Source organism: Canis lupus, chromosome 33, assembly GCF_048164855.1.
Source record: "Canis lupus baileyi chromosome 33, mCanLup2.hap1, whole genome shotgun sequence".
Lineage (NCBI taxonomy): Eukaryota > Metazoa > Chordata > Mammalia > Carnivora > Canidae > Canis > Canis lupus.
This window is the reverse complement of record NC_132870.1, coordinates 8,707,990-8,734,763: the sequence shown is the minus strand read 5'-3', so window position 1 is coordinate 8,734,763 and position 26,774 is coordinate 8,707,990. Positions and strand designations below refer to the sequence as shown.

General features: G+C 37.9%; 1 protein-coding gene across 9 annotated transcripts in view; it reads left to right on the top strand.

Annotated features, from left to right (window-relative positions):
- The first annotated feature begins 15,645 nt into the window (after nucleotides 1-15,645).
- The window catches only part of WDFY3 (WD repeat and FYVE domain containing 3), a 234,280-nt gene continuing 223,151 nt past the window's right edge, over nucleotides 15,646-26,774 (top strand). For all 9 annotated transcript variants that reach the window (XM_072810775.1, XM_072810774.1, XM_072810770.1 and 6 more), the window contains exon 1: nucleotides 15,646-15,739. The gene's annotated coding sequence lies outside the window, so the exon portion shown is untranslated. The remainder of the gene's footprint in view (nucleotides 15,740-26,774) is intronic.

The window sequence follows — 26,774 nt, the reverse complement described above, 5'->3', positions numbered from 1 at the left end:
GCGACTTGAATGAAAGAAATCAGAGGATCTCTGGGGATCTCATCTGCAGGAGTTTTTATACCTTCTTTCTAGACCCCTGCCATTAATGTGACTTCACACCAAGGATTTAGTCTCTCCGCCTTGCCTTTTCAGTTTTTACATTCCAATAAGAGAGGATTAGATTACCCTGTTCAGTTCTGATCAGGTATCTGTATTCCAGAGGTAGGGACCAGGATTATGAAACATAGTCATAGGCCCTGGAGTCCATGATTGCTGGGGGCCGTTCTCAAGAAGGGGAAATCAAAGGTGGGATAGCCGTCCTAGTAAATATCTAAAATATCTCAGCCTGTAGTAGTTTAACCACCTCTTTTCCCTTCTCTTCTTTCATCTAATTTCTCTCCTCACTTATGTAAGCGTAGATATAATCGTGTTATACCACCTGGGGATACAGTTTTTCCTAATGGGAGAAAATCTCAACACAAGCTGAGGTACCATATCCAGAGGCAAGGCCATAGGGCTACTGGTTCTAGTGTTACGCTGCTGCTGGTTGCATTGTGATTCTTGATATTTTACAACTTAAATTTAATTTCTGCCAACTTGCCCTCTGCGTGATTGGGAGAAGGGAAAAGGAAATAAAAAAGAAAATATGTTTAGTGATGCCTGGGTGGCTCAGTGGTTGAGTGTCTGCCTTTGGCTCAGGTCGTGATCCCAGGGTCTTGGGAGCCTGTTTCTCCTTCTGCCTGCCTCTGCCTCTCTTTGTGTGTGTCTCATGAATAAATAAATAAAATCTTAAAAAAAAACAAACAAACAGAAAATGTGTCTAAAAGGAAAGATAGGTGTACTTACTACATACTGGTGACTAGTAAGGAAATAAGTGCTGGCTTCAGTCTTTAGTATTGCATCAGTGCACACACCCTAATCTGTTTCACTTCAGATTTCTTACCTTCTGCTAGAATCTTGGCTTATCAGGGTTCTGTTCTTAACAAGCTGACCCAGTCCTTCGTTCTTGAGTCTGAGCCCCTCATAGTTCCATCTGTATGGAATTGGGATAGTCTTCTACAACCTTAACATGTGCACAGTCTGTGAGAATGTTTTTGAGAATGTACTCAGAATTCCCTGGAGTTCTTCTCATGGTCTTCCAAGATCCCAGAGTTATAGTAGCAACCTCTCTTCCCCTTGATAGTCAGGGACAGTCGTCCCCCCCCCCCCCGCCCCCAACCAGTTCTGTAGCCTTTATTTTTGTTTTTGTTTTTCTGCTGTCCTGAGGAAATCAAACTGAACATGATAAGCTCAGCTTTCAATGGAGTGAAATAGTTACTTTGTTTCCTGGTATAAGAATTTTCTTCATTGGGCACTAAAACTCCTAGGTCAGCAGAATTCAGAGTTCTTGAGATAAGAAACAAAATCTTGGGGATCCCTGGGTGGCTCAGCGGTTTAGCGCCTGCCTTTGGCCCAGGGGGTGATCCTGGAGTCCCGGGATCGAGTGCCGCGTTGGGCTCCCGGCTTGGAGCCTGCCTCTCCCTCTGCCTGTGACTCTGCCTCTCTCTCTCTCTCTCTCTCTCTCTGTCTATCATAAATAAATGAAAAAATCTTAAAAAAACAAAAAAAAAAAACAAAATCTTGTGAGCAGAAAAGACATCACTCCACTGTAATCATTGGTTCCCTCCTCTGTTGTATTCTGGAGATGGGAAACAGCATTTATTGGCTGGTGGTTCAGAGCTTCGTTTATATCCTGTACCATCCCAAATTCAGAAGTTTTTAGCTGGGACAGCTGTATATTAAGCTTCAAGAAGCCTTTACTTCCTACTGGGGAGACAGCTGTGTCTGAGTAAGAGTCTACCAGATAATGAGGCCCTGAGCATCCACTTATTGTCATTTGAAATGGATTCTTGGATCAGAGGCCGTGTGATTTATGTGAAATATTTGGTTAACCTTGCATAGTGTTGCTGGCAAGGTGAATTCAGAATCAGTGTCTTTTACAGCAAGAACCAGCCATCACCTTTTAAAAAAAGTTTTTATTGAAATTCCAGTTAACATGCGGTGTCATATTAGTTTCAGATATGACATGTATTGATTTAGCACTTCCATACAACACCCAGTGCTCATCACAAGTACAGTTTCATCGCCATCACCCAATTCCCCCATCCCCACACCTACTGCCATCTCCCTCCCTCCCTCCCTCCCTCCCTTCCTTCCTTCCTTCCTTTCTTTCTAGATTTTATTAAAGAGATGGAGAGGGAGAAGCAGACTCCCTCGATGAGCAGAGAGCCCGATGCGGGGCTTGATCCCAGGACCCTTGGAATCATGACCTGAGCTGAAGGCAGATGCTTAACGCACCAAGCCACCCAGACACCGCTGCCATCACCATTTCTGGAATCGGGGCTTGCAGTATTTTGCATGCTAAGAAGTAGCACCTATGGAGAACTCAGGCAAATGGGTTCTGGACAGTAGAGTCACTTGAGGTCAGTTTTAGTGAGTCAGGTAATTGATCTCTTGCATAACTGCCCTTCCTACTACCTGGTTTGATTGAATTCATGAACTCACTGAGCAAGGACTAGGCTGGCTGCAGGAGGAGTAGTACTTGATCTCTGATGTGGGTCATGTATCCAGTGATCATTAAGAGGCTTCATATTTTGATTTGTTTGCTTTGGCAGTAGCAGGATTCAGTGAGGAATTTTTTAGGCTATGGCCCCAGTGTGAGAGGTTCATTCAAATAGCCACTTCTTAAAACTCCCCATGGGGGAAGAAAAAAATCTCCCCATGGTTTTTCCTCTGATCTTCTTCCTTCAAGGCCATTGATCATGCCACAGGAAGGGGAAGGATCGTAGGCTCTCTAACCACTTCAAGAAGTACCTACTACAGAAGTAATCATATATTTTATAAGTTCTCAAAACTTAAAAGTTTTTGAATACTTTTAGAATATATTTTGTCTTAATTGATTCAAATCTTTTTTTGATTTCATGTTTTATAGTTTCTCAGCCATAAAGGCTTCATTTTAAATTTTTATTTCGTTTATAAAATACTGAAATGCCATATATCCTGTGTTTGTGAAGGCATGTGTGTATGTATATATACATATACACACTCATTTGAGCATAGGAAGTGTTCTAAAAATTGCATACCAGACTGTAATGATTATCTTTGAGCATGGGTTGGGGGAAAAGAGGACTAGGTATTGTGGTAGAGAGCAACTTTTACTGTTTTACTTAAAAAACTGTTCTGCTTGACATTTTGTATTCTACTGAGCATGCACTTTCATTAACATGAAAAACACCATAAGATTTTTATTTCTTACAGTTAAAGTTAGGAGAGAGAATTTCAGGATAATTAAGAATTTATAAGCGCTGTGCTTTTAACACAAACGTGCATGTAATGTTTTTATATTTTTCTTTAGCTTATGTATTTAACAATCATCTACTAATTGAAAGCCATTTCATAAATCAGTTTTTCATGTATTTACACTAAAGTTGAGTTTGTTTGCTTTTCTCATCAACATAAAGTTTTCATTTAAAACTGTAACTAACAAGGACGCCTGGGTGGCTCAGCGGTTGAGCATCTGCCTTCAGCCCAGGGTGTGATCCTGGAGTCCCGGGATCGAGTCCCACATCACGTTCCCTGCGTGGAGCCTGCCTCTCCCTCTGACTATGTCTCTGCCTCTCTTGGTCTCTCATAAGTAAATGAAATCTTAAAAAAACAAAACAAAACTGTAACTAACAAAAAAGTATAGTACATCCTAATCTAAAATGTCTATAATTCAGAGGTCAAATTATAATAAGGAGTTGCAGGAGGGAGGCTTCCAACATGTTATTCTCTCTTCCTAATTTTAGGTTTCATGTCAGGCATCTGATAGGGACCCAATACTATGAAGGGAAGTAGAAGGATGTACTTTCCAGTTTTTAGTATGGCAGTCCAGATTGTATTATCTTAAGACTATTCAGTAGTTGACAATGATTTTGTCACCTCCCCAAAAGCAGTCCATTTATGTCTTTAAAAACAAAACAAAACCCTATTCCTTCAAGTATATACATAGAGAAAAGTGAACAAATTGTAAGTGAATTTTCTGTAAATGAACATTTAAATGTACCATTTTTTAAAAATTTTTTAAAATTTGTTTATGATAGTCACACACAGAGAGAGAGAGAGAGAGAGAGAGGCAAAGACATAGGCAGAGGGAGAAGCAGGAGCAGGCTCCATGCACCGGGAGCCCGACGTGGGATTCGATCCCGGGTCTCCAGGATCGTGCCCTGGGCCAAAGGCAGGCGCTAAACCGCTGCGCCACCCAGGGATCCCTTAAATGTACTATTTTAAAAAATGAAAAGGCTGGCCATAGGCTGGGAAAAATATTTGCAAAATATATATCTCACAGTGGATTTGACCCAAAATATCTTAAGAACTGTCACTGTTTGATAATAAGACAAAGAACTGTCAAAAAATAGACAAAAAATTGAATGCCAATACATCCTGCATAGTAAGATGCAAGTATGTAGAAAGATGCTTAACATCTCTAGTCATCAAGGAAATGTAAACTTAAACCATAGGGTGATACTATTACACACCCACTAGCATGGCTAGGAATAAAGTCAGACAGTGTTAAAATTGGTGAGGATGTGGAGCAACTAGAAGTTTCCTTTCATACATTGCTGATGAAATGGTATTGCCACTTTGGCAAACAGTTGGGTAGTTTCTTATAAAGTTAAAAAACAGTTTCTCTGTGAGCTATGAATTCCATGGTATATATGCAAGGGAAATGAAAGCATATGTCCACAAAAAAGCTAATGTTCATAGCATTATTCAAAATGGTTCTAATATAATTTTAATGAATAATTAACAGTATTGAACATCCTTTCATGTGTTTCTTTGCTCTATCTACATTTTTCTTAAGATTTTATTTATTTATTTGAGAGAGAGAACTAGCAAGAGGGAGCACGAGCAGTGGGGAGAGGGAGAAGCAGGCTTCCCACAGAGCAGGGAGCCCAACAAGGGGATGACTGACCTAAGCTCCAGACAGACAGTTAACCAACTAAGCTACCCAGGCGTCCCTCTACATCTGTCTTTTTAAGAAGTGTTGACATGTTCAGCTCTTTTTAAAATTAGGTTGTCTATTTTATTATTGAATAATAAGAGTTTTTTATATATTTTGGATATATTTTTCTTTTTTTATGGTGTATGTTTTATAAATACTTTCTCCTAGTTTGGGAGTTCTTTTTTTTTTTAATATCTTTAAAAAAATCTTACTATTAGTTATTTTTTCAATAAACTCTGCCCTAGACCAACATGGAGCTCAGACTCGCAACCCTGAGATCAAGAGTTGCATGTTCCATCAACTGAGCCAGGAACCCTGGATTTGTTTCATTTTTAAAACTGTATCTTTTGAAGAGAAGTTACTTTTGATGAAATCCAGTTTGTCAGTGTTTCCTTTTATGGTTTGTGCTTTATATCCTATCATAGAATTCTTTGCCTAACTCAAAGTCAACATTATTTTGTACTGTTTTCTTCTAGAAGTTTTATAGTTTAGATTTTACATTCAGATTTAGGATTCATTTTGAGTTAAATTTTGAGTATGTTCTGATGTATGGGCTGGTGAGATTCTTTTGTCTTGCTTTGGTTTTTGCATATGGATTCCCAGTTCTACCACCATTGGGTGAAAAGTTCTGCCTTTCTCCACTGAATTCATTGACGTCTTTGTCAAAAATCAGTTGATTGCATATGCGTATGTCTATTGCTGGAATCTCTCTTCTTCCATTGATCGAGGTGTCTACCTTTCACCAGTACCACACTGTCTTGATTACTATAGATTTAGAGTAAGCCTTGAAATCAACTAATACAAGTACTCTAACTTCTTTTTGTTTTGAAATTGTTTGGGCTATTCTCGTTTCTTTGTTTTTTTTTTTTAATTTTATTTTTGTGTGTGTGTGTGTGTGTGTGTGTAAATTTTAGAATCATCCTGTCAGTTTCCAAAAAAAGAAAAAAATACTAAAAGTACTAAAATTTTGGTACTGCATTAAATCTGTAGATAAATTTGGAGAGAAGTGGTAACTGTTAAATCTTCAAATCTGTGAACATAGTATCTCTCTCCATTTACTCTGGTCATCTTTGATTTATCTCATCAGTGTTTGTAGTTTTCAGGATACAAATCTTGCACATAGTTTGTTAGATTTATCCCTAAGCACTTCATGATTTTTGGTTGCTGTAATAAGTGGCAATATGTGTAATTTTCAATAGTTTCATTATTGATTATGTGGAAACATTACAGATCCTTTTTTTTTTTTTTTTTAGATTTTATTTATTTATTCATGAGAGACACAGAGAGAAGGCAGAGATATAGGCAGAAGGAGAAGCAGGCTCCTTGCAAGGAACCTGATGTGGGGCTGGATCCCAGGACTCTGGGATCACACCCTGATCGAAGGCAGACAGATGCTCAACTGCTGAGCCACCCAGGTGTCCCCATGATGGATCTTTGTATATTGAATTATGTATGCTACAACCTTGCCAAATTCCCTTATTAAATCTAGTAGGGTTTGCTTTTTGTAGATTCTTTGGAGGTTTTATATATAGACAGTGATGTTGCTTGAAATAAAGACAGTTTTTTAATTTATTTTTAAAGATTTTTTATTTATTAAAGAGAGAGAGAGAGAAAGAAAAAGAAAAAGAGACAGAGGGTGAAGCAGGCTCCATGCTGGGAGCCTGACGTGGGACTCAATCCCGGGTCTCCAGGATCATGCCCTGGGCTGAAGGCAGTGCTAAACTGCTGAGCCCCCAGGGCTGCGCTAAAGACAGTTTTATATCCTCCTTTGTAATGTATGCTTTTTATTTCTTTTTTACACCTTATAGCACTGGCTAGGACTCCCTGTATAATGTTAAATACAAAAGACATTCAGTCTTTCACCATTAAACATGATAACTAATTAGCTGTATTTGTTTTAAGGATGCCAAGTATCAGGTTAGATTCATTCTGTTCCTACCTGATGAAGAGTTTTTAATATCATGAATGAATGTTGAATTTTGTTAAATGCTTTTTTTTGTATTGAGATTATCATATGTTTTTTTATTTTTTAGTGAATTATATTAATTTATTTTTTTTATTTTTTATTTTTTAGTGAATTTGAATTTGTCAAATGTTGAATCAGCTTTAAGTTATTTTCAGGAAAAACTCCATTTGGTCGTAATGTAATATTTCTATTATATATACTTAATATTTTGTTAAAACTTTCTCATCTGTCTTCACAAAGGATATCAGATTTCTAGTCTTCTTTTCTCTTAGTATCTTTGGTTTGGCATTAAGAAATTACTGGTCTCATAAAATGTAGAAAGAGCTTCCTCCAGTCTGGGTTGAACTTGTTAGTTTAACACACATATATAGTCTGTTTTGTTTTGTTTTGTTTTGTTTTAAAGGGTGAGGTATAAAATATACATATATCTGCTAAACTTTGCAAAAGGTAGGGGTAGTAAGAGATGATGGGACCAAAGGTTTATGGGTGGAAATGACACTTTTCAAACTATCTCTTTTTATATATTGATTTTTTTAAGCAAAACATGTTATCTTTCATATTAAAAACAGGGATGGGGAAAATCTTAAACTATTAAAACAAATGAACCTGACTGTATATTCATTTAGTGCTATATTTACATTGAAAGGGAAGAAAGAATGAATCTAAGTGACTTACTAACACAATATTTGACTATTTACTCTTGCCTGGGTGGAGGAAGAGGGAGGGCTTGCAAACAAATCTTGAACTCTTTCTACTGGAGTTTATTTTTGTAGTGATAAGAACAAAGCAACTCCGGGTCGTTTTTAAGTTTATTATGCTTTGAGTAAATGTTTTGAGGTTGCTTGAGCCAGGACCTGAGGAAGGAGGGATATACAAATATGAAATGGGGAAAGGCAAAAATGAATCCTGAGGGAATGGATTGCAATTGAAGGTACTAATGTGAATTCATTATTTTTGAAGCTAGTATGTATACATATATGTGTGTCTACATGTGCCCATGTATGTATATGTATGAACATGTGCATTTACATACGTTTGTATGCATATGTCTATGTATGCACTTGTATTTCCTGGTAGCTTTGCCAACAAAGAGGCTAAGAATGAAAGAGCAGAGAACACTTAATTGCCAAATCTTGATCTCTAAACCTGTTACCAGCACAAAGGAACCAGAGATCCTCAGAGAATTGGCTGATTGCAGGCCTGGGCAGGGTATATACCAGGTGAACCTCAAATCATTTTCCTTATTGATATACTAGAAAATAAGAAAATGTTTTTGGAAAAAAAATGGGAGCATTTCATAAGAAGCCTAGTAGGCTTCCTACTGGACCAGTCTAGATTAATTTTATGATCAAATAAGTATAATAATGAATTATGAACCAGTAACAATAAGAATTCATTATTCATAGTAAAAAACTGATAAATGAATAGAGAAGGGAGGTTGGGTACCATGTGATTCCAGATATGATATCCTGAGGGGACATATCATCTGTGTGATAGTCTGGCCAAGACCGCATAACCTGAATCTAATCATGAGGAAACATTAGACTGACTCACACTGAGGAGCATTCTACCTAATAAAAAGGGGAGGGAGCTGTGTTCTTCCAAAACACCAATGTCAATAAAAGACAAAGAGTGTGGAAGTGTTCCATATTGAGGTTTAAGTGAGAGAATCACTAACTGCAATACCTGCCCCTAGACTGGATCCTATACTGGATGGTGTGTGTGTGGGAATACCATAAAAGGACATAATTGGGCCAGTTGAAAAAATCGGGGATGTGGATACTAGACTACAAAAAAATGTTATAATACTGTTCAAATTACTGAAGGTAATGTACTATGATTATAAAAGAGACTAAGAAAATGTACATGAAGTCAACAGAGCCAAGGGCCATGTTGTATATAATTTATCCTCTGTTTGTTTGTTTATTTATTTTTAAAGATTTTATTTATTTATTCATGGGAGACACAGAAAGAAAGGCAGAGACATAGGCAGAGGGAGAAGCAGGCTCCATGCAGGGAGCCTACATGGGATTCAATCCTGGGTCTTCAGGATCACACTCTGGGCTGAAGGCAGGTGCCAAACTGCTGAGCCACCCAGGCATCTCTATCCTCAGTTGGTTTAGAGAAAAAAGTGTGTGTGTGTGTGTATGTGTATGTGTGTGTGTGTGAAAGGAAAGAACGTGCAAGAGAGAATGTGAGCACAGATGATAAAACAGAGTAGCATTAAAAATTGGTGACTGTAGGTATAATGGTGGTTTTGAATTCTGATATTTGCAGCTTTTCTGTAAGTCTGAAATTATTTCCAAACCAAATATTTAAAACATTTAAAAATATCTGCCCTTTATTTTTAGAGTTTCTTTATTTATAAAGAGTGTGGTTCTTTGTCTGGAACCAGTTTGGAATGAACATTTTTATAATATTTTCCTGTGTGTTGGTGTTGTGGCTCTGTAAGCCAACCATTGTTGAATATGACAGCAGTTAGTGGAAAATAAATGTCACTGTGTGGACAGCTACAGTCTAAAATCTAACTTGGGGAGGGAAACTATTTACTATAGCGATTAATTTAAATTTCTAGAAGTATTAGTTGCAACATCTACTGAATTCTTCAGAGTTATCATTTAACTGTTAAAAAATCAGAATGGTTATTTTATGTAAAAAAATCTAACTCTTGCACCCTGATTAGATTTTCTTGTTTTGAAAACTCAGAAAGGTTGTAATTTTTATTTGTTCATTCAAAAAATGTTTATTGAATGCCTACTGTGTGCCATAACCCTTCCTAGGCATTGAAGGTATAGCACCAAACAAAACAAAAGCTCTTGCCCTGTGGGTTTTAAGTTTTCATGGGAGGACACAAACAGAAATAGAAGTGAATTTAATGTATGTTAGTAACACTGGAGAAAAATAAACCAGAAAGGTGGATTAGGGATCTTGGGACCAAAAAAAATTTTTTTTTTTTATTGGAGTTCAATTTGCCAACATTTAGCATAACACCCAGGGCTCATCCTGCCAAGTGCCTTGGGAGCAAAATTGTTAAGATTTTAAATAGAGCGGACAAAGAAGACTTAGCCCTGTAGACATTTGGGCATCAGTTAGAAGATAGTGCAGGAGTGAGGAATGCAGAGATAATTATCTCCTGGAAAAGCATCTGGGCAGAGAGAACAACAAATGTAAAGACTCTGAGATGGAGTATGCTTCGCATGAATAAGGAATAGCAAGGAGGTCTCTTAGGAAATGAAGTCAGAGGTAATAGGGGCCAAACTATGTAGGTTATTTATGCTATTTTAAAGATTTTGGCATTTAGTCTGAGATAAGAAGCCTTTAGGAGATTTTGGACACAGGAGTTACATTATATGAATTATGTAAGATTATCAGGATTGCTCTGACTGCTTTGATGAGAAAAACTGAAGTAGGGCAAGGGTAGAAGTTGGGAGGCCAGTTACTAAATTGTAGGAAAAATCCAAGTGAGAAATGATAGTTATTCTGGTCAAAGTCTAGGTGAGGAGAAGTGGTCAGATTCTGGATATGTTTTGTAGACAGAGTCAGTACAGTTAACTGATAGGGTGGAGAGAGGGTAAGAACTTGAACTTAAGTGATCAGTGAGAAGAGGAGAAATAAGCAGCGGAGGTGAGGAGTGGCCAGTGAGATAGGATGAAACCAGGAGAGTCTTTGTTCTGGAAGCCAGGTAAAGAAAGTGTATCAGGGCTTGATGAGTCATGCCAGTTGCAGATAGGTCAAGAAAGGTGAGAACTCACTGGCCTTTGGATTTAACAATATGTAGATAATTGGTGGCCCTCAAGTTCAATGACATTTTGGGAGGCAAAAGTCTAATTGGAATGTGTTCAATTTGAATTGAAGAATCTTGAAGACAGAGTACTGACAACTCTTTTGTGACCTTTTGCAAAAAGGAATCAGAGAAACTGGCCATGACCTAGAGGGGTAGTGGTATCAAAAAGGTTCGTTGTTATTGTTTGTTTTCTAATGATTGGAAATATATGTATACACTGATGGTTTGCTTTATCTGAAGGAGGAAATTAGGAAATTGATGATATATGAGAAAGAAGTGGGCCTTTATAGAACACTGCCCTTGAAAAGTAGGGTCATGGTCCTAGTATTAAAGTAGAGGAGCTAGACTTTGACCCAGAAAGTTCAAGCACAGTAGAAGGGTAAGATTTAGGTAAGTTCGTAAGTGTGGTTCTGGAAGTACTCTTCTATAGGAATCAAGGCCAGTGTGTAGAGTGATTCAGATTTTATGTGGCTTTTGATTTTTTTTTTTTCCCCCTGTATAATGCTGTTCATCAGGTGTTCTGTCAGGAGTCCTGAGAAGGTATAGGAAGGCTATAGCACTGCTTATTAAATTTTTTTTTTTTTTCAGACATTCAACTTTTTGTTGCTCTTTAGTCTAACCATCTGGTTTGTAAAACACTTAGGAAGAAATTCCTAAAACCCTTTTGGGACTGTCTAGAATTTTTTTTTTTTTTTTCTTATTGAAATTCAAGCCAGAGTATGATCCTAATGTCCTTAGAATTTTCATGTGAATATAAGAAAATCAACTTAAAGACATATTTAGGGCAAGGTATAGTTAATTGTCTAGCCAAGTCTGGAATGAGGATCTCTGTGATCTTCTAGGTTATATAATTTAATTTTTGAAATTCAGTTCATACCTGTGTGCATATTCATAATTCATTCTCACCCCTTTGACAGTATAACTGACTTACTCTAAATTGAAGGCAACCAAAGCATGAAATGAAAACAGGTAAAACGTCAGGGTTAAAATGAGAACTCTGTCTAGAGTGTGATTTAAATTGTGATTTGTATAAAGCTGATACTTGAAATTATATTGCATATTACAGTTACAGTACATTGAAATCATGTCAAAGCATTTGCCTTTGGCTGCATTTATATGAAAATAAAGGATTATAAAACAGGATTATGTAATATTCTAGGCTTCTGGTACTTTAAGACATCAGTAGATTGGGTTAATATACAAAAACATTTGGTCTTCTATCTTACTGTTTCCCACTCTGTCTGGCCTCCTGCTGTTTTGTTTCTGCTTCTTTATCTCAACACTTGCTTGTACCTGGTAGTTCAAAATGGGTAAAACCAAATAATCATCCAAAATACTAAAATTTCTATGAAACAATAAGTATGAGCAAACAACTGAGGAGGAAGTGGCAAAATATATGAATAGGCATTTCATAAAAGAGGAAACATGAGTTAGCCAATAAATCTGAAGAAATACTCAGTATAATTAATCAACAGGAAAAAGCAAAGTCAGACCACAATTTGATGCCAAATTAAGGAGTTAGCATTACTAAGTATTGGATGTGGTTTAATATGAACAGGTAGTTGCTGGTGGGATTATAAATTGCTAAACACATTTGGGGAAAATAAAAATTGGCATCGTCATGAAAAATTGAACATGTGCATATTCCTCAACTCCTAGGCACAAACTTAAGTGAAACTTTGGCACATGGGACATAGGAAAAGGCGTGTGAGAACATTTATAACAAATGGTCATAATAGGGGGAAAAAACCCTGGGAGAAAAATAAGATACTATTGTGAGGAAAATGGATAATTATGATATATTTATACAATGAAGAAAAATTCTACAGTGAAAAGGTATGACCTGCAACTAAGGGGAACAACATGGATGAATTTTTAAAATATAATACTGAATGAAAAAGTCAAACCCTAGAAGACGGGAGCTATTTTAATACTCTTTTCACAAAATTCAGTGGAATACTATGGGGCTGAGGGATATGTACATATATGATAAACTTTTAAAAACATATTTATTTGAGAGAGCAAGCACCAACTGGGGAGGGAAGAGGGACAAGCAGACTCCCTGCTGAGCAGGGAGCCTGATGCAGGTCCCAGTCCCAGGACTGGGAGATCATGACCTGAGCTGAAGTCCGATGCTTAACTGACTGAGCCACCCAGGTGCCCCTCTTGTGACAAACTATTAGGTAATTTTTAGAGAGAGTACTTGAGCACATGCTAGTGGTGGGGAAGCGGTTGTTGGTAGGGGAGGCAGAGGGAGAGGAAAAGAGAATCTTAAGCAGGCTCTATGCTCCACACAGAGCTCAAGGGGTAAGGTGGGGGACTTGAGATCATGACCTGAGCCAAAATCAAGAGTCAGAGGCTTAACCAACTGAGCCACCCAGGCATCCATGAGAGAGTGAGTGAGTGAGGAGGGGCAGAGGGAACGGGAAAAAGGGTCTGAAGTAGACTGAGCACGAAGCCCCTGTTCATTCCACTAGTGTGAGATGATGACCAGAGCTGAAACCAAGAGTCAGACACCTAACCGACTGAGCCTCCCAGGCGCCCCCCTGCAATAAACTTTTCAAAAAGCCAAGTAATGATAAACACAAAAACAGTAGAGCAGTTAGAGGAAACTGAAGGGGTGAGAGAGGTGGGGCATGGGAGGGGGTGAGCAAGTTAGGAGAACATTACCAGGAACTTCTATTTAGATTCTTGAGTTGGGTGGTAGGTACCTGGGTGTTTACTCTTTCTTTTTCTTTTTTTTAAAACATGTTACAAGTAACTTTTATGTAATAAGTTAAAAAATAGGGAAAGCATAAATTAGGAGACATGTCATCATTTCTGCTTATTCCCTTATTGCCACTTGAATTCCTAATGTCATTCAGTTTTTCACTAGAGGTATCTTGTTTTAAAGTCTTTTATCTTCTTTAAAAAAAAAAAAAGGGGGGGGGGCAGCCCCAGTGGCGCAGCGGTTTGGCGCCGCCTGCAGCCTGGGGTGTGATCCTGGAGACCTGGGATCGAGTCCCACGTCGGGCTTCCTGTATGGAGCCTGCTTCTCCCTCTGCCTGTGTCTCTGCCCCCACCCCCTCTTTCTCTATGAATAAATAAAATCTTAAAAAAAAAAAAAAGTCTTTTATCTGATTAGGCTGGGGTGTGTCTGTCAAGTCACTTGGTAACAACTTGTTGGATGAATAACTGAATGAATCATTTGGGAAAATAATTCCAAGATTTTTTTTAAAGGTTTTTAAATTTTTTTTAAATTAATTAATTAATTTATTTATGATAGTCACAGAGAGAGAGAGAGAGAGAGAGAGAGAGGCAGAGACACAGGCAGAGGGAGAAGCAGGCTCCATGCACCGGGAGCCCAATGTGGGACTCGATCCCGGGTCTCCAGGATCACGCCCTGGGCCAAAGGCAGGCGCAAAACCGCTGCGCCACCCAGGGATCCCCTAATTCTAAGATTTAAAAAAACAACTCCCTAAGAGGTAGATTTTGAAAAATACTTCTAACACTTCAGGCTGGGTGAGCTAGCCAGCAAAACTAGGTTATTGTTATGTAGGCTTTTGAATGATAATTAACTGTATATTTGAAGGCAGTATTTCTTTTTTTAAGTACAACTCTCCTTTAATTATTTTTTTTAAATTAATCTTTACACCTACTGTGGGGCTCGAACTCACAACCCTGGGATCAAAAGTCACATGCTCTACCAACTTAACCAACCAGGCTTCCTTTGAAGGCAATATTTCTGATTATGTTTTAACTCCTGTAATAATATCAGAGAGATTAACAAATACATGACAAAAAACAGTCGATCAGAAAAGCTGAATGTTGCTAAAAGAGGAAGCGATTCATAGGTATAACGTTTTAGAGTTAGAAGGTCCGTGGGAATTAGTTCACCCTCCTTGTTTTTGAATGAAGGCACTTTGGAACCAAAGACGTAATCGATTAAGATCATAAAACTTGTTGAGAATAGAATTAGGAAAGATTAGAACCTATATTTCATGGTTCATATACTAGTGTTTTCATATTGAAATACTGAATGGCAAATAAACATTTTTTAAGACTTTTTAAAAAAGATTTTATTTATTTATTCATGAGAGACACACAGAGAGAGGCAGAGACATAGAGGGAGAAACAGGCTCCCTATGGGGAGGCTGATGTGGAACTCGATCCCAGGACTCTGGGATCATGACCTGAGCTGAAGGCAGACACTCAACCACTGAGCCACCCAGGTGCCCCAAGACTTTTTTTTTTTTTAAGTGATTTCTATATCCGTCATGGGGCTTGAAATCACAACCCTGAGACCAAGAGTTGCATACTGTGTTGACTGAACCAGCCAAGTGCCCCAAATAAAACAAATATTTTACTATCTTATATAAGGCATGCTAAATCACTTGAGGTTGGGTTATAACCATTAAGTGAGAAAACATTGTTTTCTGATTTTAATATAGAACAAACTACATTTACCTTCAGATGCTTGACAAATATACCTTGAAAACTAACAGGAATTTTTTTGCTTTTTTTTTTTTGCTTATATTTGGCTTTCCAAAATGAGTTTGATCTGTGATGTACCAATGAATACTGGACTGGATATGGGAAGAATTACGTTCTGAACCTGGCTCTGCCACTAAGTATCTGTTGTCCTTGATTCTTAGTATAACTTTTCCTGGTCTCAGTAAAATGAAGAAGTTGAACCAGATGGTTTATAGATACCAAATTTAAACAACTGTATTCTTTATGGATTTTATCTAGTAAATTTTATCTGTCTTGAATAAATCATTGTCATGTTTTCCACTACTAAATCACTACCAACAAATAAGGAGATAAAGAAGGAATCAGTAGAAAAATCAACTCATTATGCCAAAACATATTCTGAAAATAAATTGGGTTTTCTTTTTCTTTCTTTCATCATAGGTATAATACTTCTCCACATCTGCTTCAGGAAGAAAGTGCCTGCCACTCCTATTGTTTCTACGCAGGTTCATGCCAGCCCAGAACAGAGAATCAGGTCAGTTTTATGACTGTTTTGTCTATTGAATAAGGAGTGAGGAGCAAGAATTATGGTAGTCTTTTTTTGCATTAGCATTGTAACAAGACCACTGAACTCTGACTCAAAAAAGAGCTAGATTTTAGTCCTCCTTTAATTGCTGATGGCTGGGTAAGCTTAGGCAAACCTGCTTTCTTGAAGGGCTTGTAGTTTTCTGCATCCAAAAAAGGATATATTAGAAGAAATTACTTTCAGTTTCAATTTTGGCTTTAATGCATTATTACTTTTATTGTTGGTACCTACATAGAATAAAATCTTGTTTTTAAAACATCCTTTTCTTTTTCTTCTGGAAAAATCTAGTTGTAAGCTCAGGGTTTGGAACTCTTTAACTCTACTGTATTGTAGTTCCTTTGAGTGAATAGTTTATTTTTTTAATGATTTTATTTATTTATTCTTGAGAAACATAGAGAGGCAGAGACACAGGCAGAGGGAGAAGCAGTCTCCCCACAAGGAGCCCAATGTGGGACTTGATCCTGGATCCGGGATCCTGGGATCACACCCTGAGCCAAAGGTAGGCGCTCAACTGCTGAGCCACCCAGGCATCCCTGAGTGAATAGTTTAAATGATGAGCTATGTTGTAAGGCAGTTGAGGGTACTCCTGCTACCTGTTTGCCTTGGTTTTAGTATTTTGCTTGGCTTTATCGTTACTGAAGAGTTTTTTATGTGAAGTTATTAGTCCTTTGGTAATGTTCTTCAGTTTTTTTTGTTTTTTTTTTTTTTAAGATTTTATTTAGTTATTCATGAGAGACCCAGAGACAGGCAGAGACAGGAGGAGCAGGCTCCGTGCAAGGAGCCTGATATGGGACTCGATCCTGGGACTCCGGGATCACACCCTGAGCCGAAGGCAGATGCTCGACCGCTGAGCCATCCAGGCATCCCGGTTCTTAGTTGTAGAGAGGGTATCTTTTTGACGATGTTAGTTCTCTATTGCATGTGATACAATTCCAATAGCTTAAGCAAAAGGGAAGTTATCAGACTTTTGAGTGTGTCCCAGGAGACATCAAAAGATTCAGGGACACAGAAATGCCCCTAGGCTATACAAGAACCCAGTACCCAAATGCAGTCAGGTTTCCCTCACTGTCAGTGGAGTGCCTCTTTTCTGTGTCTGTTTCACCATCTTCGGAGAGCTGACGCTTTTCACATTTCTCTTCTTTGTCATGGGAAACATGGTTGTTACCACTTCCCACACTCTGTGTCTTATAGTTCAGACTCCCAAAGAAAGGCTATCACTTAAGTACCCAACCCCAGATTTCCCAAAACAGACTCTGATTCATTAGTCAGGTACCCCAGAATAAGTTGTACCTTAGGTCAGAGTCTTTTTAAAACTTGACAATGGCTGTCTTGACATATTTATTTAGAAGCCTGTTCTCTGAAAAAGGATCTGATTTATTCCTACTGAAATGCAGATAGCTCATAATAGGAAATTAGCCCTTCAAGGTGTATTTGTATTTTAATTGGGATCAAACATCAAGCTAAAGCCGTGTTTCCCAAACTGAGTAGAAGTGAAGCCTTGAGTTCCAGTATATAATAATGATTAACATAGATGAAAGAAGAGCAGTAGGGATTGAAAGATGATATTTTAGGGTTTAGGGAGTGGGAGAAAAATGAGCAACCATGTTTGAGTAGTCAGAGAAGGGCAGATAGATAATCACATATATTTCTAAGGTAGCAGTGTTATTGAATATAGCAAGTAGAAGAAAAGCTCTTCAATTTAACTTTCTGAAAAAAAGATTTGAAGGTTAAGAGAAAGGACCATTAGGTTTAGTCCCAGCTCAACTACTAACTGTGATTTTGCTTAAATCACTTATCTCTTGTGCACCGCAGTTTACTAAATTCGGGCCACTTACCAGCTGTGTGATTTTTTTAACTTCTAGACATCAGTTTCTTCATCTAAAGATGGAATTGATGATAGTGATCTCTCATCAGTTTCTTGAGAGGTATTACTATATATTAAGTGTTCTAAACAGCTCCTAGCACATCAGCATCCTCAATTTTTGAAATAAATGGATTAGATTATATGATTGCTGGAGTCCTAGCTTACTTAAAAAAATAAACCTGTGGTCTAAGATTTTTCTGATAGGACGAATGTCTTTTTTCAGAATTAATACTTAGAAGCTTTGGCCAACTACTTGAGCCTTGCATTAAGACTGATATTGGTACTGCCAATAAAAGTTATTTTGTATTAAGTATATATATTTGTTCTCTCTGGCTATATGTATTAATTTATTAGGGCTTCTATAGCAAATTACTACAAATTAGGTGGCTTAAACAACAGAAATTTATTTTTAGTCTTATAGTCTGGGGCCAAAAGTCTGCAATCAGTGTGTCCCTTCCATGACCCCAAGGACCCCAATCCCTCAAGGATTGGTCCCTTCCATGTGGGAAGGTTGTATTCCAGTGCTCTTTCCTTGGCCTGTAGATAGCTGTCTTTTCCCTGTCTCTTCACATCATGGTCTTTCTTTGTGTGTGTGTGTGTGTGTGTGTGTGTGTGTGTCCAAATTTCCCCTTTCTATAAGGATACCAGTCATATTGGATTAGGGTCTACCCTAATGATGTGAGTTTAATTTGATTACCTCTGTAAAAGCCTGACTGCAAAAAAAGTTACATTCTGAAGTAGTGGGGATTAGGACTTCAACATATGAATTCTCTGAGGGACACAATTCAACCCATAGCACTGCATAACAGATTACTCCAGCGATGTCTGGGTGGCTTAGCGGTTTAGCACCTGCCTTCAGCCCAGGGCTTGATCCTAGAGTCCCAGGATCAAGTCCCACATCCGGTTCCCATCATGGAGCCTGCTTCTCCCTCTGCCTGTGTCTCTGCCTCTCTCTGTGTGTCTCTCATGAATAAATAAATAAAATCTTTAAAATAAATAGATAAATAAATAAAATAACAGATTACTCCAAAACTTAGTGACTTAAGGCAACAAATGTTATGTTATAGATTTTGTTGATCAAGAATCTAAGCTGGTTCCTCTGGTTCAAGGCCTCTTACAAAGTTGCTTTCAACATGTCCACAGGGATATGGTTTCATCTGAAGGCTCTGGCGAAGGATCTGTCTCCAGTTCACTCACATGGTTGTTGGCAGCATTTAGTTCTGCCATGGTTGTTGGGCTGAAGGCCCTAGTTTCTCATATTGGCTGTTTGCCAATAGCCTATATTAATTCCTTTCCATGTGAGCCTTTAATTTTGTAATGTAATCATGGAAGTGTCATCCCATTACTTACTCCCTTTTCTCTTCGTTAAGTGAGTCACTGGAGCATCTGGGTGTCTCGGTTAAGCCTCCATCTCTTGGTTTTGGCTTAGGTCATGATCTTTGGGTCATGGGATTGAGCCCCGAGTCAGACTCTGCTCAGCATGGAGTCTGCTTCTCCCTCTCCCTCCGCTTCTCCCTCTGCTTGCACGTTCTCTCTCTCAAATAAATAAATAAAATCTTAAGAAAAATAAAAAAAAAGTCATTGAATCCAGCAGAGAGGATTACACAGGAGTGTGTGTACTAGGAGGTGGGGTCATTGGGAGCCATCCTTGAAGCTCCCTATAGTAGTATATAAAAATGAAGGGAGAAGATAATATGCTAAATGGAAAAATACATAATTTGATATTGTTCACAAAGCTTAAGTGTTCAACTTTTTAAAGTAATCTCTACTCCCAATGTGGGGCTCGAACTTAATGACTCCTGAGATCCAGAGTGTCATGCTCCACTGACTGAGCCAACCAGGCACCCTTAGTCTTCAACTTTAAACAGAAATTTAATACCCTTAAGCCATGTGACTTTGTAAGGAGAAAGTACCTCCTCACTCTTATTTTTTTAAAAAAGGAAGAAATGTAACTTTTATCTTCAGTTTCCTTATTTAAAATTTTTTTTTATCCTTTAAAGGTTGTATTTATTTGAGAGAGAGAGAGAGAGAGAGAGTGTGTGTGCAGGGGCAGGGGAGTGGGTAGAGTGAGAGCATAAGCAGGGGTGGGGCAGAGGGAGAAGCAAACTTCCTGCCAAGCAGGGAGCTCGATGTGGAACTCAATCCCAGGACCCCGGGATCCTGACCTGAGCTGAAGGCAGATGCTTAATCTACTGAGCCACCCACGTGTCCCTCTTTTTTTTTTTTTTTTTTTTTAAAGCAAAATGGTGCATTTCATTAAATCAGTTATTTTTTGGTCCTATGTAGAAATGCTCAAATGGTATCTGGCTTTTTACTTTGCTGAGTTGTTAAACTATTTCTCATAGAATATCCAAAAGCCTAACCTTATGTCCCTAAAAATATTGAAGAATAAGAGGTCCTGTGTTGTTAAGATTACTTCAAATTTACCAGCTTTACTATGGTTACTTTCTTCAACTGAGTTACATTTTATTTTATTGTAAAGATTTTATTTATTTTAATTTGAGAGAGAGAGCAAGGGCAGGGGTGGTGCAGAGGGAGAAGCCGACTTCTGCCAAGCAGGGAGCCAGACATGGGACTCGATCCCGGGACTCTGGGATCATGACCTGAACCAAAGGTGGACTCAACCCACTGAGCCATCCAGTGCCCCTAAGTTATATTTTATATTGTTAGAAATTGTTAAGACATTTGTAAGGATATTTAATACAGTGAATTGGCTAAAAGAAATTACAGTCATAATTACTTCTACAGAACGTAGTGGCACAGTCACATATGCTATATCTACCAGCTAGCAGTTCTTAATATTTACGTTGATGGAGAAGTACTTGGAAAGTATTATTATGTGTTAGTTTTTGTAATCTTTGTTTGGAAGGCAGTATAGTTGAGTTTCTGGAAGTGAGATTTGACTTAATTGGCATTATCTTTGTGAGTTTAATCCAAGATAAGTTTGTGTGTATGTGGCAAATGGAGTGACATTTCTTCAGTAAATTTGGTCTAACAAAATCTCCACTTCAATGAGAAAAGATTGTTTTAAACAACTTCATTAGAATAGTTTGAGCATATACTTCTTTTTTTTTTTTAAGATTTTTATTTATTTATTCATGAGAGACCCACATAGATAGATAGAGAGAGAGAGAGAGAGAGAGAGCAGAGATATAGGCAGAGGGAGAAGCAGGCTCCATGCAGGGAGCCTGACTTGGGACTCGATCCCTGGTCTTCAGGATCACGCCTCAGGTGGAAGGCGGCGCTAAACCGCTGAGCCACCCGGGCTGCCCTGAGCATATACTTCTAAAGCACTGATTACATGACTGAATTTTCTAAGCATTTGTTTATAATTATTTGTGAGTTATTATAAAATGAATTTGTGAGTTATTATTAGTGAATACCTAATTATTAGAAATGATGAGATTTATTTTTAAATCTTGCTAGGTTTGTAAGTTTAAATCATTTCATACTGTACAAAAGTAAAATGAGTATGAACTCAATAGAATTTGTATGGAATATCCTTTTTTTTACTTGTTAGCAGGATGTGGTTTAACAGAGACCATACAGAATTTTAAATTGAAGACTTTCTTTTGATACACAGAATGGCCTAGGGAATGCATTCTTATGTTTGAACAAATGGTAATATTTTTTCTTTGGAAAAAAGGTCTGCTGCATTGATTATGGCAGAGAGGAAGTTTTATTTATTTATTTATTTTTAAAGATTTTATTTGTTCAAGAGAGAAAGAGCAAGCATGAGCAGGAGGAGGGGCTTTAGACTCTGAAAGAAATAGTGTTGAATATTATATGGTTTAGAAGAATATTACCCAGAAATGAAAGTTTATGTAGGATGCATTCTTTTTTTTTTTTTTTTTTTTAATTCACTAGAGACCAGAGAGAGTGAGGCAGACATAGGCAAAGGGAGAAGCAGGCTCCATGCAGGGAGCCCAGTGAGGGACTTGACTCTGGGATCACACCCTGAGTCAAAGGCCGACATTCAACCAACCACTGAGCCACCCAGGTGTCCCAATGTAGAATGCATTCTATATAGAAACATATATTGAGAGTTTAAAAAGTTTAAGAAATGGAATTCAATATGAAAAGTACAGGTTTTTTCTTTTTTTAAAGATTTTATTTATTCATGAGAGACACACAGAGAGAGGGACAGATATAGGCAGAAGGAGAAGTAGGCTCCCCACGGAGAGCCCAATGCGGAACTCGATCCCAGGACCCTGGGATCCTGATCTGAGCCAAAGGTGGATGCTCAACTACTGAACCACCGAGGTGCCTCAATACAGGTGTATTTAATGTGAAGCTTAAATTACAAAGTTTTAAAAGTTTTTATTATCAGAAAAAAATAGAAGTTGAAAAAAAACAACATCACTAATTAGAGTATTGGAATTTAAAATTTTCAGCTTTCTTTTATTTCAGGAATTGATACCTTAAGTTCGGGACTTAGAAATATAAATCATTTTTATCACACTTTATCCCCTTTTGTGATTTTTTTTTTTCTGTAGACTTCTGGTGATTGACTAGAGCTAGAGGTTTCTATGACTTCATCTTTGAGTTATTTTTGACCTCGAGTATTCCTTATTTGGCTCTTGTTTGAGGACAAATTATGCATTTTTTTTAGTATATGTGCTGCCAAAGCGAGCACAGACAAATTATGTATTGATCTTCATTAAAAATTATATAAAGATTTAAAAGCAGGTGTGAGAGAGAACTGTAGTGTAGTATATGTGTTGGTTAAGGTACCAAACTTAGTCATATTTCTAAGTTTAAATTTTTTTTTTAATTTTTATTTATTTATGATAGTCACACAGAGAGAGAGAGAGAGAGAGAGAGAGGCAGAGACACAGGCAGAGGGAGAAGCAGGCTCTATGCACCGGGAGCCCGATGTGGGATTCGATTCCAGGTCTCCAGGATCGCACCCTGGGCCAAAGGCAGGCGCCAAACCGCTGCGCCACCCAGGGATCCCTATTTCTAAGTTTAGATCATGGAGTCATTGCTATAGCTCTTTGCCCTAGTATACATTTCTTAATTTCTCTTTTTACTTCCTCATCTGTAAACTCCTCATCTGTGAATTTATTAATAATATTTAATAGAAGTTTCATAAGGGTTAAATGAGGTAATGTTTGCAGGGTTATATACTGTCATTAGCAGAACAGCATTCTCTTTATATTCTAACCTTAAATTTGTATTGTTTTCTGATTTGCTCTAGGTTTGAGGAGCTATTTTGCAGTCACCAAATACATATGTGTTTGGTATTATAAATCTATAACCCAAGGAAGTCAACTTTTCATTTCTGTTTTCTCTTTAGACTTTTACTACTGGCCACTCCTGTTTTTTGTTTTGTTTTGACCTGGGAGAAAGGAGTGAGAGAGGGGGTACCTATTCCCTTCACAGTCTTATGTCTTCTTACCCATAGTAGCATTACCCCTTGCTTCAGTTTTATGAAAACCTCTACCACAGGGCTCCTGTATTAACCTGGTTGTGAGATGATTATGGCCACTTAGGAGCATCCTAAGAAAGCTAGGCTACTTCTCCTTGTAGAAGAAGGATCTATGTCTAAGTTGAGGGAAATACTGAATTTTGGAGGAAGTCTCCTGTTCACATGTTTTGCTGCTAATTTGGTAAGATGTCAGTTTTACTTTCCCTGAGCTTTTTTTTTTTTTTTTTTTTTTGGGTGCTTTATGTCAGTGAAAACTAAGAAGGCCACAGCTCTCCGTAGAGTTTGTAAATTGGAAGTGTTGTACAATAAATGACAAAGGAAGAGGAAAGGAAGTGTGAAGCATAATTTCTCAAGCTGTTTTATTATCTTCTTTGTGTGTGGTGGTGAAGGAACCTCAAAGAGCCTAGTCTAAGGGTACCTGGGTGGCTCAGTTGGTTAAGCATCTCCCTTCAGCTCAGGTCATTATCCCAGGATCAAGCTGTGTTAGGTTCCCTGCTCAGTGGGGAATCTGCTTCTCCTTCTCTCCCCCTTCCCCTCTCTTCCTCAAATAAATAAATAAATAATTTTTTTAAAGCCTAGCCTAAATCATCTTTTGGAAAGTAAAGATTTAGTTGTTGTTAATGGAATGAAAGATTGTGTGAGTATGACCATACGCTGAAGTAAAATGTCAGTTAAAGAATGATTTAAAAACATAAAGGGAAGCAAGGATACATTCCATTCTTTTTTTCTTTTTAAGTTTTTAATTATTTTGGTTCTTTAAAAGAGAAATTAGGAAATCTTGGTTCTTTCCACCTCCAAAGAACTGAAGTAATTTATAATGGCTGCCCTCTCTCCCTTCCACATTTACTCCTTCCCTTCCTATTTTCCACATAATTTTTGACATTTCAGGTTGGTTCTTTTATATTTGGTGTTACTGCATGTTTTGTAGGAAGCAAATCATGTTATTGTGTTCATGATAGAAGACTTGTTTTTCTCCTTAAAATATCTGTAGCTCTTTCTTAACTAGATTAATTGCCTAGTCCAATAAATGTTTCAAAGAGATCCCTAAGAACGAATTTTTGAAATTGTCTCAGAACTAATCATGGTTCTTTTTGAGATCAGAGCTAAGATTTGTTTTATTTAAAAACAGTATCTTTTAAAATTAAAATAACCTTTTAAAATATTTTTACTTTCCTCCAACATCAGTAGATCATCATGATGCTTTGTGGTGTCTAAGTGGCCATTCAGGAATAAGGGCTTTTAGGGTCAGAGGTTGTTGAAGGAAAACTTTTACAGAATATAATGAGAAGGCAAGCTGTCCCCTATGGAAGAACACCTTAGTTTATTGGTGCAAAGGCTGTATGATAGAAATTGTGTTTTTTTGCTGGAAAGACCCAGTTATGTGTTTATGATAGAATTGCCTGAGTGGGGAAGGGCAGATTCTGTAAGAAGGGCTTGTGTGTGGGTCACCTGGATGGCTCAGTTGTTTAAGTGGTTGACTCTTGATTTCAGCTCGGGTCATGATCTAAGGGTTATAAGACCAAGCCCTTCATCAGGCTCTGCACTCAGTGTGGAGTCCACTTGAGATTCTCTCCCTCTCCCTCTGCCCTCCCTCTACTCATGCTTGCATACACTTTCTCTAAAATAAGTAAGCAAATAAATAAAATTTTTAAAAAGGGGAGGGTTGTGTGTAGGAAGAAAATAAATTATCCATGAGAAAATTTTTGAGATTTTAAGTTTTAATATGTTTTTTTTTTTTTTTTTTAAATATTTTTTTCTTTATTTATTTATGATAGTCACACACACAGAGAGAGAGAGAGAGAGAGAGGCAGAGGGAGAAGCAGGCTCCATGCACTGGGAGCCCGACGTGGGATTCGATCCCGGGTCTCCAGGATCGCGCCCTGGGCCAAAGGCAGGCGCCAAACTGCTGCGCCACCCAGGGATCCCAAGTTTTAATATGTTTTAAGTTTATTGTTTGAATTAGCTCTTTGCTTTTCTTATTTTGCAGTCTTGTTTTCCATGGTTCATAGTTTATGAGCCTGGAGTGGAGATAGATACATTGAAGTCTAATAGAAGAAATGGTCTGTAAATTCAATGAATGGATATTTTAGCTATATCTTATAACTGTATTTTGAAGAATGTGTGAGGCTTGTGAGGCTTGAACTCACAACCTGTGACCAAGAGTCATATGCTTTTCTGACTGAGCCAGCCAGGCACCATAGGTCCTAAAAATATTTAAACGGTATCCTCTGTGATGTGTATTCCAGTAAAAAAAAAAAAAAAAAAAAAAAAATGGTGTCAGCCATCTTTTTTACTTTAAGTTCATTGCACTTCTTTCTGCATGATTTTCCAAAGAGCTAGGCCTCTGAGAGTTGTAGGATCTTTTAAGATTAAAAATGTGTCTGGGGATCCCTGGGTGGCTTGGCAGTTTAGCGCCTGCCTTCAGCTCAGGGCATGATCCTGGAGTCCTGGGATCGAGTCCCACATCGGGCTCTCTGCATGGAGCCTGCTTCTCCCTCTGCCTCTGTCTCTGCCTCTCTCTCTCTGTCTCTCATGAATAAATAAATAAACCCTTAAAAAAAAAAAGTGTCTTTCGGGATGCCTGAGTGGCTCAGTCAGTTAAGTGTTTGCCTTCGGCTCAGGTCGTGATCCCAGAGTCCTGGGATTGACCCCTACATCAAGCTCCCTGCTCAGCAGGGAAGACATCTGCTTCTCCCTCTTCCTCTGCCTGCTGCTCTGCCTACTTATGTACTTATGTGCATGCACTGTCTCTCTGTGTCAGATAAATAATATCTTTTAAAAAAGTATCACAGAATTAGCAAAAAGAACATCTATGAGATTGTGTGAAGTATATACAAATAATTCTCAGATTATGAAAATATACTTTACTCCATGACCTTTTGTTTACCTTGATATAATGTTCTAAGGCAGACTGTAAACTACATGGTTTAAAGAAAGATTTGTGCAGTATGACCACAGATTTTCATCTTTGGTAACATGGGAGAAATTAATATGGTTTCATGTTTAAAGTATTGGTGATGTAAAATACATCTGTTTGTATAGGAAAAAAAGTCATGGTTTTGTGTATCCTTACAATGTACGTTACCTGGCTAGAGTGGTACACTATTCTAAGATTTATCAGTTGGCATTTTGTAGACCAATGGGAAGTTTCTTATTTTTGTTCTTTCAAAAATATTAGAAATCTAGAAACAAGTGGAGACTGCTCAATGGTTTTATCCCTCTCCTTTTATTTTTCTAAAGTATTTATTTTAGAGAGAGTAGAGGAGAGGCAGAAGGAGAGGGAGAGACAGAATCCCATGTAGACTCCCTGCTGAGTGTGGAGCTCTGATGCTGGGCTTGATCCTAGGACCCTGAGATCATGGTCAGAGCCTAGAGTTGGACACTTTAACCAGCCGAGCCATCCAAGCAACCCTATGCCTCTCCTTTTAAGCCAAAGTTTGCATTTTGGAAATTTTAAATATACAGAAATATTTATCATTTCTGCAAAATTTTACAGAAAATACAGCATTTATCTAAATACTTTCAACCTTGACTTAGTAGTTACCAGTGTTTTGCCACATACATTCCCATTGTATTTATATACATTTCAGGGAGGAGGGATGGCATCGCTGAACCATTTGAAAGTAATTTCAGCTATCATGATACTTCATAAATACTTCAGCATGGGCCTTCTAGAAATAAGGGTGTTC